The sequence below is a fragment of the Strix aluco genome, chromosome 2 (assembly GCF_031877795.1).
Source record: "Strix aluco isolate bStrAlu1 chromosome 2, bStrAlu1.hap1, whole genome shotgun sequence".
NCBI lineage: Eukaryota > Metazoa > Chordata > Aves > Strigiformes > Strigidae > Strix > Strix aluco.
This window is the reverse complement of record NC_133932.1, coordinates 26,856,546-26,870,969: the sequence shown is the minus strand read 5'-3', so window position 1 is coordinate 26,870,969 and position 14,424 is coordinate 26,856,546. Positions and strand designations below refer to the sequence as shown.

General features: G+C 43.3%; 1 protein-coding gene and 1 long non-coding RNA gene across 6 annotated transcripts in view; both read left to right on the top strand.

Annotated features, from left to right (window-relative positions):
• LOC141920147 (uncharacterized) overlaps positions 1-970 on the top strand; it is a 67,551-nt gene extending 66,581 nt beyond the window's left edge. For both annotated transcript variants that reach the window (XR_012622229.1, XR_012622228.1), the window contains one exon: positions 133-970. This is a non-coding gene — a long non-coding RNA (uncharacterized LOC141920147). The remainder of the gene's footprint in view (positions 1-132) is intronic.
• Positions 971-1,236: 266 nt separating this feature from the next.
• The window catches only part of NRIP1 (nuclear receptor interacting protein 1), a 78,998-nt gene continuing 65,810 nt past the window's right edge, over positions 1,237-14,424 (top strand). For 2 of the 4 annotated variants that reach the window (XM_074813657.1, XM_074813651.1), the window contains exons 1-2: positions 1,237-1,410; positions 8,349-8,433. The gene's annotated coding sequence lies outside the window, so the exon portion shown is untranslated. Of the gene's footprint in view, positions 1,411-1,613; positions 1,739-2,518; positions 2,530-8,348; positions 8,434-14,424 lie in introns of those variants that run through there. The other 2 variants (XM_074813660.1, XM_074813666.1) reach the window with 2 other exon arrangements.

Genomic DNA, 14,424 nt, shown 5'->3' with positions numbered 1-14,424 from the left:
GAAGATGTTTGAATATACCATTTGTAATTATTTCACCTGAGTTTTAGAACTAAAATGTTGGCATACGTTAATGCAGATATTATCACATAATTTACAAGCGACTTCTAAACAAAACTGTTTCTCTTTTCTCAGTCTGTAACTTCTAGACGAAGTAAACTATCATGAAGTGGTCTGTAAAGCATTTGGCAACCACCAAGCAAAGCGTGGAGCCGTCTGCTCCTCCCAGGCACACCGAGGATGTGCTGGAGGTCACTCGCACCCGCAGCCTCGCCCGGGCAGCCGCGCTCAGCGCTGGGCCCTCTCTGGTGGAAGGAGTCTGGAGAACAGCCTCACCTCTACGGCCGTTTCTGACAGCAGAGGCTGGGGGGATGCCACCTACCAAAACGGACGGCTGACTTCTGGGAAGCTCTGCCCGAGTCCGGTTTTTCTCCCAAATTGTATTATTGCCACGTGGGTACACAGCACGGCTTTCATGAGCCGTTTTGCCCCCGATTCTCGAACTGCTTCCTCGAGGGGAGCGGTCTGGGAGCCGGGGGTCACCCCCCCCCCCCCCCCCGCCCGCGGCCCAGGGCCGGCCGGGCGCCCCGGCTGCAGGCGGGAGGGATGCTCCCCCCGACATCCCGGGCGCCGTGACCGTGGCCGCGCCGGGACCGAGGAGCCGTGAGGGCAGGGCCGGGGAGGGAGGCAGGGCCCGCCCGGGAGCGGCCGGGGCGCCCGCTGCTCTCCCCCGGCGGCGGCCGCCGTGCGCTGGCGGGAGCCTCCCGGCTTTCCGTTCGGAAAAAAAAAAAAGTTTCTGAAACGTGTTTTTTGGAGAAAAGGCTGAAAATATAAGCTCTAAACCGACAAGAAATGGTAACCACTGGAAGCGGCCCCCCCCATTACTCTAAGCGAGCCGAAGGGGGAAAAAAAAAAAAAAAAAGAAGTGTTATTTTTAAGCCACCGCTGTTTTCATTAAATACGGGTCCTCCGGTGCTACCGCTCGTAAGTTTGTTTCCCGGGGGCTCTGCGCCTTCAGTTAGATTAATTAGAGAGGGCAGGAGGCGACGCGACTTGCGTACGTGCGACGCCTTCAGCGGCAACCGGCTCCGCAGCTCCTGCCGCGGGCGGGGCGGGGGTGCGGGCGGGCGCATCCCGCCCTCCCTCCATGCCCTCCCCTTCCCTTCCCTCCTTCCCTTCCCTCCTCCCCTCCCCTCGGCTCGGCTCGGCGGGGGCTAGAAAAGGGTTAAGAAACTTGGCTGGAGAGATGAATGGCGCGGCGCGGGGAGGGGCCGGGCTGCGCCGCGGCGGGCGAGGGGGAAGGCGGGGAGGATCGCAGCTGCGGGTTAGGCTTTGAAAGTCCGCCTCGCAGGCATTGCAGCAGAGCCCCGAGCCGCGGAGGGGCGCGGAGAGGAGCGGAGCGGAGCTCGCCGTGTACGTGTGCGGGGCCCGGCGGGGGGGGGGGGGGGGCGGACAGACGCGGTGAGGGGGGCGGTGGGGAGGCGGCGCGTCCTGCCCTCCAGCCGGGGGACTCAGCCGCCCGCCTCGGCTTTGGGAGCCGCCGCCGCTCCCCGGAGCGCCGCGCCGGGACTGGCCGCCGGAGCCCCCGCCTGCTGTGGCCGCTGGGCCGGGGTGGCGTGCGCGCCCGCTGCCTGCGCGGGGACGGCGCCTCTCCCGGCGGCGAGGCCGGCCGGTGGGCACCGGGCAGCCCGCCCGGGAGGAGCCGCCGCCGCGGCGGGGGGGTGCGCGGGCCCGCTGCGGGGTGAGTGCGGCGCTCCACCGCCGGCAGCCGCGCTGGCTGGCAGGGGAAATGGCCGAGCGGGGCGGGCCGGGGCCGCGCGGGCGGGCGGAGAGGCGGCGGCGGGGAACAATGCCGGGGTGAGCCGGGCGCGGGGCGGCCGCGGCGGCGGGGGTTGCTTCCGGTGGCGGCTGCTCCCCGGCACCCCCCCCTCGGGTGCGAGCCGAAAGTTTGCCTGGCCGGGGTGGGTTTGGGGGAGCCGGAGGGACGGAAAAGTTACTCGTCGTCACCCCCGAGACCCGCGAGTGTTTCCCCGAGCGCTGGCTGCCAGCCTGGGTCCCCGTTTCGGAGGGACACCCTCCTCCTCCTCCTCCTCCCGGTGTGCCTGTGAATTATTTAAAGAGCCGCAGGCTCGGTGCGCAGCGGCTGCGGCGGCCGGGGAGGCGCCGGCGGCCGCCCGGGGGTGCGGGGAGACCCGGCCCCGGCGGCCGCGGCCTCGCTCCCCGCCGCCTCCCGCCGCCCTGGCAGCCGCGGCGGGCAAGGCCACGCCGCCGCGCCCGCCCCGGCCGCCCGCCACCGCCAGCGCCGTGGGTGCCAGCGCCGTGGGTGCCAGCGCCGTGGGTGCCAGCGCCGTGGGTGCCAGCGCCGTGGGTGCCAGCGCCGTGGCCTCTTGGTGGTGGCACACGCTTGGCTCCCTGCTTCCCCCAAAGATGCCTTCTCATCGCTTCGGGGCTCCTTAGGGACGTCGCTGTTGCCTTTCTAGACTAAAGGTTACTCTTTCAGACGTGTTTTTGTGTCCCTGAAGCCCTTTAAAGGTGATTTTTTTTTTTTCTTCCCTTCCCCCTCCCTTTCTCCCTAAAGAACGTGTTGTTTGAGGCTGTTCTTTGCAAGTGTCAGTTGGTGATTTAAGTTGGAAGGTAGTGAAACCTAGAGAAACGTAGTGTAAGCAGAATAAGGGACAGCTTTTGTAACGTGCAAACAGCCCTGTGTTTGTGCTTCACCTCTCTCCTTCTCCTGTGTTGTGGATTCTGATGATTTATTAGGTTTTTAATTTAGGCAAGAATTCAGCTAGAATGCTTGACACATGTTGAAGATGTTGAAAAAACGGTGGGATTTCTGGCTTTGGGATTATGTTGTCGTTAGGAAAGCTGAAGTGGAAGTTGTCCCCGTCTGCTTCATCTCTCTGGAATCTGGAGACTATATTATTCCTCGTTTTATTTTGAGGGGACTTGCCTGCAGTGTCTGACAGCTCACAGGCTGATTAGAATTTAACTGAGTCATGGCACTATAAATGTTCAGAGATACTGTAAAGCTTTATTTAACAAAGAGTGCGAATCCAGTCTGCGGAGACCCGCGGGGAGGAAGCAGTCACTTGTGGAAAGGGGGGTGGTGTATCCCTGAGCCAGTGGTAGAAAATGTTTTTCTTTAATATTCAAATGCAATTCACTGTTTCTGGGGCTGATTGAACACACTGGGAAGTGACACATGAAGGTGCCATATGACAAAAGCTTTCTGAGCTGAGGATATCTTGTGGTTAAAATCTGATTTAATGGCATCTGAGTAATTGTTGCTATACGGGGCAGCAAGAGTTGACATCTTGGAGAGCAAAAGTTCTTGTTCAGAACGATGCTCAGGCAGATTTGGGGCTTCTGCAGTCTAAGGCAACTGTCTTCCCAAACTCATGGTTGAGAAGTCTGACTTGTTATTTTATCAGTGGTCTCTTGACATAGAGTCGGCGTTGACTCCAAAGCCAGACAGCAAGTTTGTCATGAGTGAAATGCATATGTAAGGCTGTTCGTTTCGTGTTGAGTGGGATGGAGGAGGTAACACAGAGTGACTCTCTGTTTCAGGTAGGGGTTAAATCTGACCTCCTCTTAGGCTGGCCTACAGCTCTGAGTTATTTAATGAGCGAGAGCTGTCAGTGGGTTTCAGACCATGCATGCACAGAATATAAGATGCTGTCAAACGCTGAACTGTACCGGATGGATTTTTTTTTCTATTAAAGGTAGAAAATTGCCAGATGAAAACATGCTCTTCCTTTCTGTTCCCTGTACTTGTTTCTCTTTCTCAAGTGAAAGGTGTGCTAATCAAAATTGGAGGAAAATAAAGTAACTAAAACTTATTATAGTCATAAAAACTATGTTGATAAAGAAGTAAAAGTGAAGTAATGTTTTTATACTGTGAACTTAAATGGGTGATTTAAACACTGGCTTTATCAGCTGCAGTGTTTGATAGCTGTGTTTAGGGTGAATCTGTTCTGTAAAAGGCACCAAGGAGAAATTTTTTTTTTAACATGATCAGTAAAGGTTATAGAACTCAAGCATGAATTAACTTTATGGTGATCATATTTGCCTGTAGGTTTTGCTTAATGTGGGATTAGTTTAAAAGAATTGACAAAGGCGTGCTTGCTTAAAGCTTATTTTGTCTTTTCAGAGCTAGGTTTATTTTTCTGACTTTGAACGTTGGCAAAAGATTTCTGTAGTAGCAGCTGTATTATTGTTAGTAGTGAGGGCACTGTTAATTTTACCAGTGACAGTGCGGGACATTACTATGTTAAAAGATAAACTGTGTTTTGCATTGTGCCGAGCACATGTATAAACTTGCCCAAGGCAAAGCCAGGGAGTTGCATTTCCCACAGTCAGCTGTCTTGCTCAAGGGTTGTGCTTGGCACCTCCTTGCAGGGCTGTCAGAGAAGACATGAAGGCTGTAATACTTTGTTACTTTTAAAATGGGTCTTCAGAACTTGACTGAACCTCAAAACCCAAATGGCTTGCAGTATTTTTTCCTGGATGCGAATGTATGGGGAGCAGAGGGGGTCCAGAAGAGAGACTGGGGAGGGCGTGGGGTTTCCAGCTGGGCGCCTGGTGTGGGGCCACCAGCCCCTTTGCGAGTGGGGCTTGGGTGGCCGACCTCCCACACGGGGGCCTGCAGGCAGGGGAGGCTGGGCTCAGCCACGCTCATCTCCCAGCTGCTGGGACACGCGACGAGCGACGGGCTGGGTGACGAGCAATAGGTGAGATAAATGGGATAACTATCCTATGGATTAAAAAAGGATAAATACCCTTTTGGGACAAGAAGTGCAAATTTTGAAGTATAAATCATTACTGCTCAGCAGGGGTTTAATGACAGGCAAGTGGAAAGATAATGTAGGTAGGGAATGAAGCCTGAACAGGAGGAAAAGGTATGATAGAATATGCTCAAATGTACAAAAAAGATAAAACCCATAAACCTGACAGTCTGTCTAAACAGTCTTAAACTAAAGAGAAAAAGGTTAATGGTAGCAGCATTTGTGGTTTGCTCTTTCTTCCTGCCAACAGACCAAAACGATAAGAGCAGTCACTATCTGAACTTTGCTGGCCTGCCTATGGCAAATATGAGGAAAGTTATGAGGAAAGTATTTAAAAGGCTTGTGGTGTTGATTTTGGATGTTATAGTGTTAGGGTTTTGCTTTGGGTGGACATCTGTGATCGCATAGAAACTTTCTTGTGTCCTCTGATGGGAAGATCTGCCTCAGAAAAAGCGGGCAGAGGGATTCTTTTGGTAAAGATGAATGCCTACACTTTAGTGTTTCTGGATTATTTATTTCAAATACTTAGAAATGTTAACAGACCTATTTAGCACTTGAAAGAATTAATTTGGTAATTTATTTGGCTGTCTGCTGCAGGTCACTTGGCTTGATGGTTGAAGAAGGAGAATAGGAACTGAGACTCATGTATTCATGTGTAGAAAGGGGAAGAAGCAGTTGCCAGCCATCTCAGTTTGGGTCAGACCCCTCCTGGCATAATCTTCTCGTATTTAAATTGTTACTGAAGCTCATTGCTCCTGTTTAATTGCCTGTCTTGAGAGAAACTATTTTCATACCGCTTATTTCTAAATACTTTTTGTCTTCAGCAGAGGAAAACCAGTTTTGCTTATAGACAAAATCAGATTAAAAGCACAAGCTATGGATCTTCTGTTAGTTGCCAGTTTCTAAGAGGTTGAGTTTAGCATAGAAAACAAGCTCAGTGTTAGAGAAGACTTCTGGTGGGCTGCCCTTCGTTGTCTCAAAGTAAGCTGTGAGGGAGTCGTCATGAGAGATCAGGTGCTAGATGTACGATGTGTTTCAGTCTTGACCGAAAATATTGTTTGAAAACAAATAGGGGAGTATTTAATTTGCCTCAGAAAGTGCTTAGTGAATTTCTGTGTTGAAATGTGTTTAAGTAGTGTATCTTGTTTGCAGAAGAACAGTATTTTTGTTCTCCTTGGTATTATGCTGATACTGCTGCTCTGATGCTGATTTTTTTCACAGCAAACTTTAAGATTCATGGCTGTGGGCTACTTCTCTGTGCCCCACCCTGCTATGAAAATGGAGTGGGAAAGGAAATTGAAAAGGCCTTTTTAGTGATGTAGAAAGCAGGACTTGCCTCAGAGGTAGAAAGAAATGATCATTCAGATTGTGCTGTTGGCGTTGTTTGTGTCATCACCTGTCCTGCTTTCAGCAGTTTATAATACAAAACAAATAAACATTCAAAAAAACTACAAGATGTGCAAAGCAAGTGATCCAGATCTGAAGTTTTGGGGAATAAAGTATTATTCTAGAAAAGTGGAGTTTATTTTTAAAACACTGTCCAAGGAATATGGAATTTTCCCCAGAAAAAACAATTCTTTTGTTCTTCTCTCTGATCTCTTATAAACCTTTTGTAGTCACTTGGAGCAATGCAGAAAAGACTTTAATGCTGACCTGAAGGAAATTCTGCCTATACACTGAACCTTGACGGCAATGCAGTGTGGGGCGTTTGTTGGGTGGTGGGTGTTTCCCCCCCCCCCCCCCACTAGACAGAAATCTGTCTTCTCTTGGAAGTAGGAATACTTAAATAGAACCACTTGTCAGTGGTTGAAAACATTCTGTCTACATCTATAGTATAGAACAGAAATACTGGAATGAACTATTTTTCTCAAATTAAGGTGGCTTGAAAAGGTGAATGCATTTTTTTAAAAGTGCTTCTTCCTTCTGCTCTAAGGGACCTCTTGTGCCATTTTTTCCTTTGGTCACAAAATATTCCACATCCAGCTTATTTGCCCTTATGGTGAAATGGGGTTGGGAAGGCTTTGAACTATGTTTATTTTCACATTTGTCACTGTACCTGTCATTTCTCTGTGTATTTTAACTGCAGTGGTAGCTTTATATTTTTTTCCCTAATTAAATCCAAATGTTGAAGATTGCTACTGTTCTGTGGTGCAAATTGTTTTTTATTTTGTGATGTATGTAGGGGAAGGATTCAAAATATGTCTGCATGTAATATTTCGGGTATTTAATTATTTTTTGGCTTAATTGGATCTATTGCTTTTGTTGGGTCTTGATGCTGGCAGTAGTCCAGCATGCTTCTGTTATTTCATGTACCTGGAAGCTTTGAATAGGTCTCTTTTGGATGCTGACCCATCTATCAACACTGGTATTTTTTTTTTTTTTTTTCTCCCAGGTAGCATATTGCAGTGGTCAGTTAGATGTTTTCTCTAAACTGGCTTTAGTACAAGTGGTTTTGCAGAAGGGGTAAATGCTGAGAGCTGTCCCCAATGCACACACTTCCCACTCTGCCTCTCTCCACCCTGCACACCCGTAGCCACCTGTGGGGTCCTCTGTGCTGGAGAAATTCTGTGTTTGAAAAGCTTTTGTACGCAGTTTTTGTGAGAACAGAAGCTAAAGGTGTGGAAAAGAGGAGAGAAACTCTCCCTCTGCCAAGCAAGAGGAAGTCAAAGTTCAGCCAAACAGGGGAGAGAGTCTTATTTTTGCGTGGGTTTTTTTATATTATCATACTTTAAATTTGACTCTTTATGCATGATAAACTTGCTTCTAGGGTGGTAATTGATGACAGAAGATTTAATGTAACCTTTAATAATGAGGCTTGTCACAAGAACAAGGCTGAAATAGCACTAATAGCAATGATCTGGGCTAACAGTAAGTTTGCATCTTCTAGCAAAAGTTCACTTAGGAATAACAAAGAAGTGCTGAGCAGAATTTTTAAGGTGATGTTTGTGATGGATAACATCTTGTAACTATAATATTATATCCTATCTAATTCCTAAATCTGTCAAAAGCAAATATTATTATTTCTACTGGTTTAGGGATTTTTTTTTTAGCTAACTTTGTGGCATTTAGCATTACATTCACCAGTCATACTATGGTCTTGTCTTTTCCTTGTCTCTATATATAAATTAATAGGGACTTTTTAAAAAATATGGGTTTTGACGTTCATAGGTGCCTGTTTAAAGTGTTAAGCAGTAATCTCTACATAGGAAGGAGGACTTTAATGTCACAGTTGGTTTTTTGAGTGAAAGGAAGAAAAAGAGGACTGTGGCTTTGAATCAGAGTTGAATGTGGATTTTGTTCTTGCAGAAATACTGTCCAGGTAGTTAGTCAATACAAGTCTAGACAATGCCAGTTGTTTCTTCTTGTTTTACTGATGGGTCTGTTCAGAAGATTTTGATTTCTGAAGTTTAGAGCTGTGTTTTTATTCTGAAATAAAAATGTTATTTGCAGTTCTTACTAGCCAAAATAAAGCATGGCTTTCTGTTACACTGACAATAAGAAAGGAGGTGGAAGTATATTGGATGGGTATACAGACTTTCATAGGACGATTTCTGCTGTTCTTTTCAGATCAAGCATGGAATTGTTGAGGAAGAAAATTAATGCATCCTTGGACTCCTGAAGGAAGAGCTTTCCTGATGGGACCACTTTCAAGGTAAATAATTTGTTTGGGTTATATACCTTGTCTCTTTGGTTTGGGGTTTCTTCATCCTCTCATGAAATCTGTCTGCCATGTATAAGTCTTTCAGGATTATAGTATGTTTTGAAGTGATAAATTTTCAAGTTAATCTTTCTTTCACAAGAATTTTTTTTTATAGTGTGCTGATGAAAGAGAAATAAGTATTTTAGTAGCGTTTGAACTTTTTGTATGGAATTTGCTGGTAAGTCCTGAAGATTTAGGTTACTTGTTTGGAAGGTAGCAGCTAAATAGAGAAGAACTTGACTTACATGTAATTTCAGAGTGAAAGAGAAAATTAAGTAAAACTTACTGTGTTACAATCTCTTATTTTTTTTAAATAAAACAGATCCAAATTGAGCTGTGGCAAGGGACTGTCACAGTAAAATCATTATTAGATACTATATTACAGTGGCTTGTAGACATTTAGCACCACTGTCATTTTGTTTAGATCTGCTCCCTTGGTTCCCATTTCCTAAATCCTATTTTTCTTTGATACCGGGCAATAATTCCCCAAGTGTTGTCCAGTGATTGCTTATGTATATGCACTTTGGTTTGTGAGTAATTTTATTCACTTGAGTAGCCCCACTGTCCTCGGTGGGCCTACATGCATGCCTAAGAACTTGAGAATGCTGATGAGCATAAAGAATACAATTTGGGCATGTAATGGTTGACAAGCAGTTGTTGTTTTGTTTCTGGTCTCTCTTAGGACTCATTTGCATTGCCTCCAGTGGCAACTTTTGTGAGCATTAGTAGAGAAGGTCTAGAAGCTGGAGGCAGTCATACCAAATCCCAGCCTGCAAAACTTCTCGCATATCCATTGTAATGACACAGATTGCAGATGCAAGGATATGTTTTTCTTTTTTTTTTTTTTTAATTAATAAATCCATGTGTTGCTTGACTTCATTTGAATATAGCATTGGTCTTGTGTACTGCAGTTTGAGCATCTCCAACATGGAAGAATATAGCAAAGTGAGCTCATTAGAAAATATCTGCACTTTTTAAATTGAGGAGATTTGGATTTATCCAGAATCAGTGTTTTGTAAAAAAAGGGAGATCATGATGAGGGATCCATTTTTTTTCCATAATGTTTCCTATTTGATTCCTCAAAAAAAAAAAAAGTCTAGTGTTGCTGTAGTGCTTCTTAGTTGTCTGAACAACTGTAGCTACAGGAAAGTTAATTGTACTCCTTGCTGGTATCTGAATTGGTGAGACAGGCACTTTAGAATTAAACCATAATTAATTAGCTATTTAAAACTTAAATTGTTGTTATCAGCAGGAGATGGTCACTTACACAGCCTTAACAGAATTTAGGAGACAGTGGCTTTTGTGGCAACAAGCTTTTTGAAGTCTTTCACATCTTTAAAAATAGTTCAAGTGTTTCAAAGCTTTGTTTCAAGATAGTCACTTCTGTTTAAAAGCAGTTCTATTTAGTCAGAGTTGTGGAAATGTAAGCTGTAAATAAGGGTCTTCCACCAACTATTCAGCTTGTCAGTAAGGTGGTTAAGCTAAAGATTTCAGAAAATGTGTTTCTCAGTGTATAACATGGCTGGTAATCCTGACACCGTTGGCATTCATTTTTCCATTTCTAACCAACATTATGAAACAGTCATGTGCTATGTCTTGACTTTTTTTTTTGGGGGGTGGGGAACAGGTTGTTTATTGGTTATAAGCACTAATTGTGGAATACCTATGTTGGTACACAAATTTACAATAGTATGCAATGCAAACAGCTTTTATGTGCAGTAGAATTGTGTCTTGATCAGAGGTTTGTTTTTGTCACTGGAATTAGATTTCTTGTTTTAAGTCAGAGTTCTGGACCATCAGGGTGGTCTTTCTACAAAAGAGTACTGCTTTGCAAACATAACTGTTGATCTTGTTGATGCTGTATAATCTTCATGAAGTAAGAGACAGAAGAGGGCAAGGCAGTCATGCTGAAGTTGAGCTTACATCAAAGGAAAAGTCTGTAGCAGTGAGCTAAAATTTTTAATTTATTTCCTTGTGTAAGTTTATGCAAGTCTGAGAAACTTCAGAAGATGCAACTCATGAGAAGATACAGATGAGAATTAAAAACTAATAGCAAGTGTAGCTATTTTGTCAAAAGAACAAGGTGGTGACTCAGTATGAGCAATATTGGCAGAGGCAGCCTTTAATTGAGGAGGAATTGGTCACTGTAAACCAATTATGTCTTATTTTTAATGATAGGTTTCAGAGAACAGCAAATGAGTGTAGTGTGATCTTGACTGATAGTGTGTGCTTTCTTGTCAGATAAAAACCTGAAAGCCTGGGGATATGAAGTTGCAAACAGAAATTTCACTTTTTTTTTTCCCCCCACTCCTTTTCCTCTGAAGAGGAAAAAGTAGGCTATGCAAGTGGAAGAAACTCCACTTTTTTGCTGTGAAATTGATTAGCATTTGTATATATCTTGTCTTTGGGGACTTGCATAGTGCTTCCATTTTGTCAGCCTAGGAAATTTGGTAAAGGGATTGGTAACTTACAGGGTAGAGAAATGCCCCTTGTTCTTTCCGTAGGTTGGCATTTAATATTTTACAGCAAACTTTTAAGTTTAACATATTTGAACTTGTACTAGATAGGGTTAATAGGCTAGAACAAAAGGTCAAAGCATAAGGCATTAGGCTTAATTAAGGGAGAGCAGGAGTGGCAGGAGTATGTGACAGTTAAATGGGTTTCCCACAGACTAATGTCTGTTACAGTGCAACCATGCCTCAACTTAAGTGGGTTATTTTGTGCAAAGGGCAGCAGTGATTAGCAGTTTGACATGCCAGGCATTTCTGGCCAATCCCATCTGTTTTAGAGGTTAAAAAAGCACACCTTTATGAGCTGGTAGATTGATTTGTGTGCCCGTCTGGTAAAGAGTATAAGTCCAAGGCCGATGCTGTAAATGCCAGTTATAGAATATCGTACTTTCTTAGTTGCTCTTTGTTTGAACTGTCAACTGTGTTGTAACGGGGCTAACAGCTATAAAAGTGACCGTGCAACATGAAGAACGCGGCAGGGCTGCTGCGGCAATTGTTTTGAATCAGAAAGGTCTGGGAGGAATGTTTCCTCCTTCCTCAAGTTTGTTTTGAATGCGAGCCTGTAGGCTTTGGTCCTCTTGCAGTGTTTTGCTTGGAAGGGGAATCTCACTTAATGTGCTCCTGCGTAAGGCACACACCTTTTCTGTATAGCAGTTGCTGTTAATGTGCTTGTCTGGACATTACCTGCCTTGGCACAAGCAGTTTTACAGTTCCAAGCACTTTCGGCTAGAGGAGAATTTCAGTACGTAAAAGGTTTCAGTATTTATCTTAACTTTGTTACGCTCTCTGTATCCTTCCCACTCCGTTGCTTAACTGAGATGATACATGCGTATTCTGTTGTTCTCTCCTTCGTAGCTGTTAGTCTCTGGATAGTTTTTCTGATTGTATCATGAGGTTGCCTTCTAAGCCTAAAATAAAATAGGTAGCACACTAAGTCTTGACTGTGTTTCTCGTCATCTTTATGACTCTGTAAAGTCAAAGTTATGTTACTATTAATATAAGACTATTAATAAATCGTTGATGCAATAAACCTGTTTTTGATAATGTTCAAGGTTCATACATAGTTGAAGGTGATTATCCTATTTTAAAATCAAGTAGAGGTCAGGCTGTATTGTAAGATAACTGACAGTGGCCCAAATGATATGCTTCAAGACCAATAACAGTCTTCCTCACTTTAAGTAAATACATGACTCTGAATTAAATTGTTAAATATAAATGTATTTTATGGTACCACACCGATTAACTTGTATTTTGTGAAAAGCAGTGAGATATATGTGCTCACTTAAAAGTAATGCTTAAAGCTCTCATTTTTAAAAGACATAGCTTTAAGTTATCCCTGTTTTCTCTCTCCTCCATTTAAGCAGTGACACTTGTAGCTAAATATAACTGAGAAATAAAACTGCATGAAATTAACATTTGGCACCTTGCATTTAACATTGCTACATTAACTTTTAGTCACCTGTCTAAAATATCTTGTTTTTTCTCCTTGCAAACATGATTCTTTCCCTTGCTTCATTTAAAAGAAAATAGAAATTGATGGCAGTAATGAGTTGATATTCATACTGTAAAGACTGTTCCACGTACCTGAGCTATACTTTTGCTGTAACAGTTATGGCCCCCTCCTGAAGAGATGTACTAATTTGGGATTTACGAGTAACTTGTCTTCACCTTATCTAGCTTTGTCAGAGACACCTTAGTTTTTCTTTTGCTCTTGTGAAAGTCTCTTACTTCTGTTTGAAATGCCTAGAAATATTTTCAGTGTCCTTTAGGATGAGCAAGGCAGCATCATTATCTTGCAGTTTATTTAGTAACATGGAGCTGAAATGGGCATATGCAGCATCATGTTCTCTATGGAATAATATCTATTTAAATGATTTGGATCTAATACATATTTACATGAAAAAACATCTTGCCCTTCTCTATGGGGAGAGAAGGTGAACAAGCATAAATTTTATAATACTCATTGCTTCTCTTGCACTAAATCATACTTAAATTGCAGAAGGTTGTTGGCTTGAGAGTTGTGTAAAAAGTGCTTGGCTAGTAAAGTGAGGGTGCAGGGAGATTTATCTAATTTAATACTAAGAAAATGTTGTCAGCTGCAGTGCATTGATACGGGATTGCCTAAATCCAAAAGCTGTACTTCAGATTTTCATACATGCATATTTGTAATATTTTCATGATTATCATATAATCCTGAAATGATCCATTAGTGCAGTGTGTGTGTATGCTATATTTTGGCTAATTTGATTGCTATTGATCATACTTGAGCTATTATCTAATATCTTGGGAATGGGATGGACGCTGTGTCTGCTTTTCTGCTGTTTCAGGGCAGAACATACTTTATCAAGTTTCTTGCAACAGCTACTATTAAAATCTTTATAATTGCTGTATATTGAGTATAATTAGCATTTCCTGCTCTAAGCATAGCACAGATTGAATAATAAAGGTTTTCAGGTAGCGTGCTAAAGATTGTACTCAGGACTAAACACAGGATATTTTCTCCCCGTACCTTAAGGGTATAGTCTAGTTTTGTTGCTGAAAGTGGAAATCTAAGCAGTGATTTTTATTGGGCTTGGGCTTCTCTCTGAGTCTGGGGAGTTCATGAAGTAGAGTGATGTGGAGTCAATATGGTGGCTTCTCTTCTACTGTTGCACTTTCATCATTGGATAAATCCCAACAAAACTATTCAGTTTAGCATTACTGAATATAATGGCACTATACCAAATATTCTGTAATTGTCAGTGAATTGGCTGCATTTAAAAAAAAATCTCTTCTTTTGTATTGTGCCTTTCAGTTATAATATTCTAAAATATTTGCATAAGATATTCGTACAGCTTGATTGGCCGTTAGGCATTAAAAACAACTCTGAAGTGTCCATTGTTTTCAACTTTGAATAGTCTTCAAAAAAAGAAAGGATGCACTCACAGTCTCTGCTGTTTCAGAGGATTTGCTTTTTTGATGTAATTGATGAAAAGGTGAGTACTTGGTTGGTATGCCTGACCCTTTACAAACTGAGTAGAAAGGATGCTGCACCATGGTTGTGTAAACTGGCCGACTATGGATTTCTCCTTATTTTAGATTTCCATACTCTTTGACCTTGTTAGTTGTTGACTTTGGTCTGGAACAATTTCAAAGTCATGTAAATGAATGTAATTAAGGTATTGCTTATCATCTTGGAGAGTTCACAGAGATGCTTATTGGCTAGAAAGGTTTGTTTACTTAATATGGAAGGTTAATATAAGGTTAAATTTCACTGTGTAAAATGGCTTCATAATGTTTTTATTTAGCAGCTGAAGAAAATAGTGTTTGAAAAGGCAAATAATAGTTTTATTTGACCTCTACATGTTTCCTGTAGCTTGCATTATTGGGAAAATTTATCTTCATGGCATATTCTTATTTCAGTTTTTCTTTCTCCTTGTTCTACAAAGGGAAC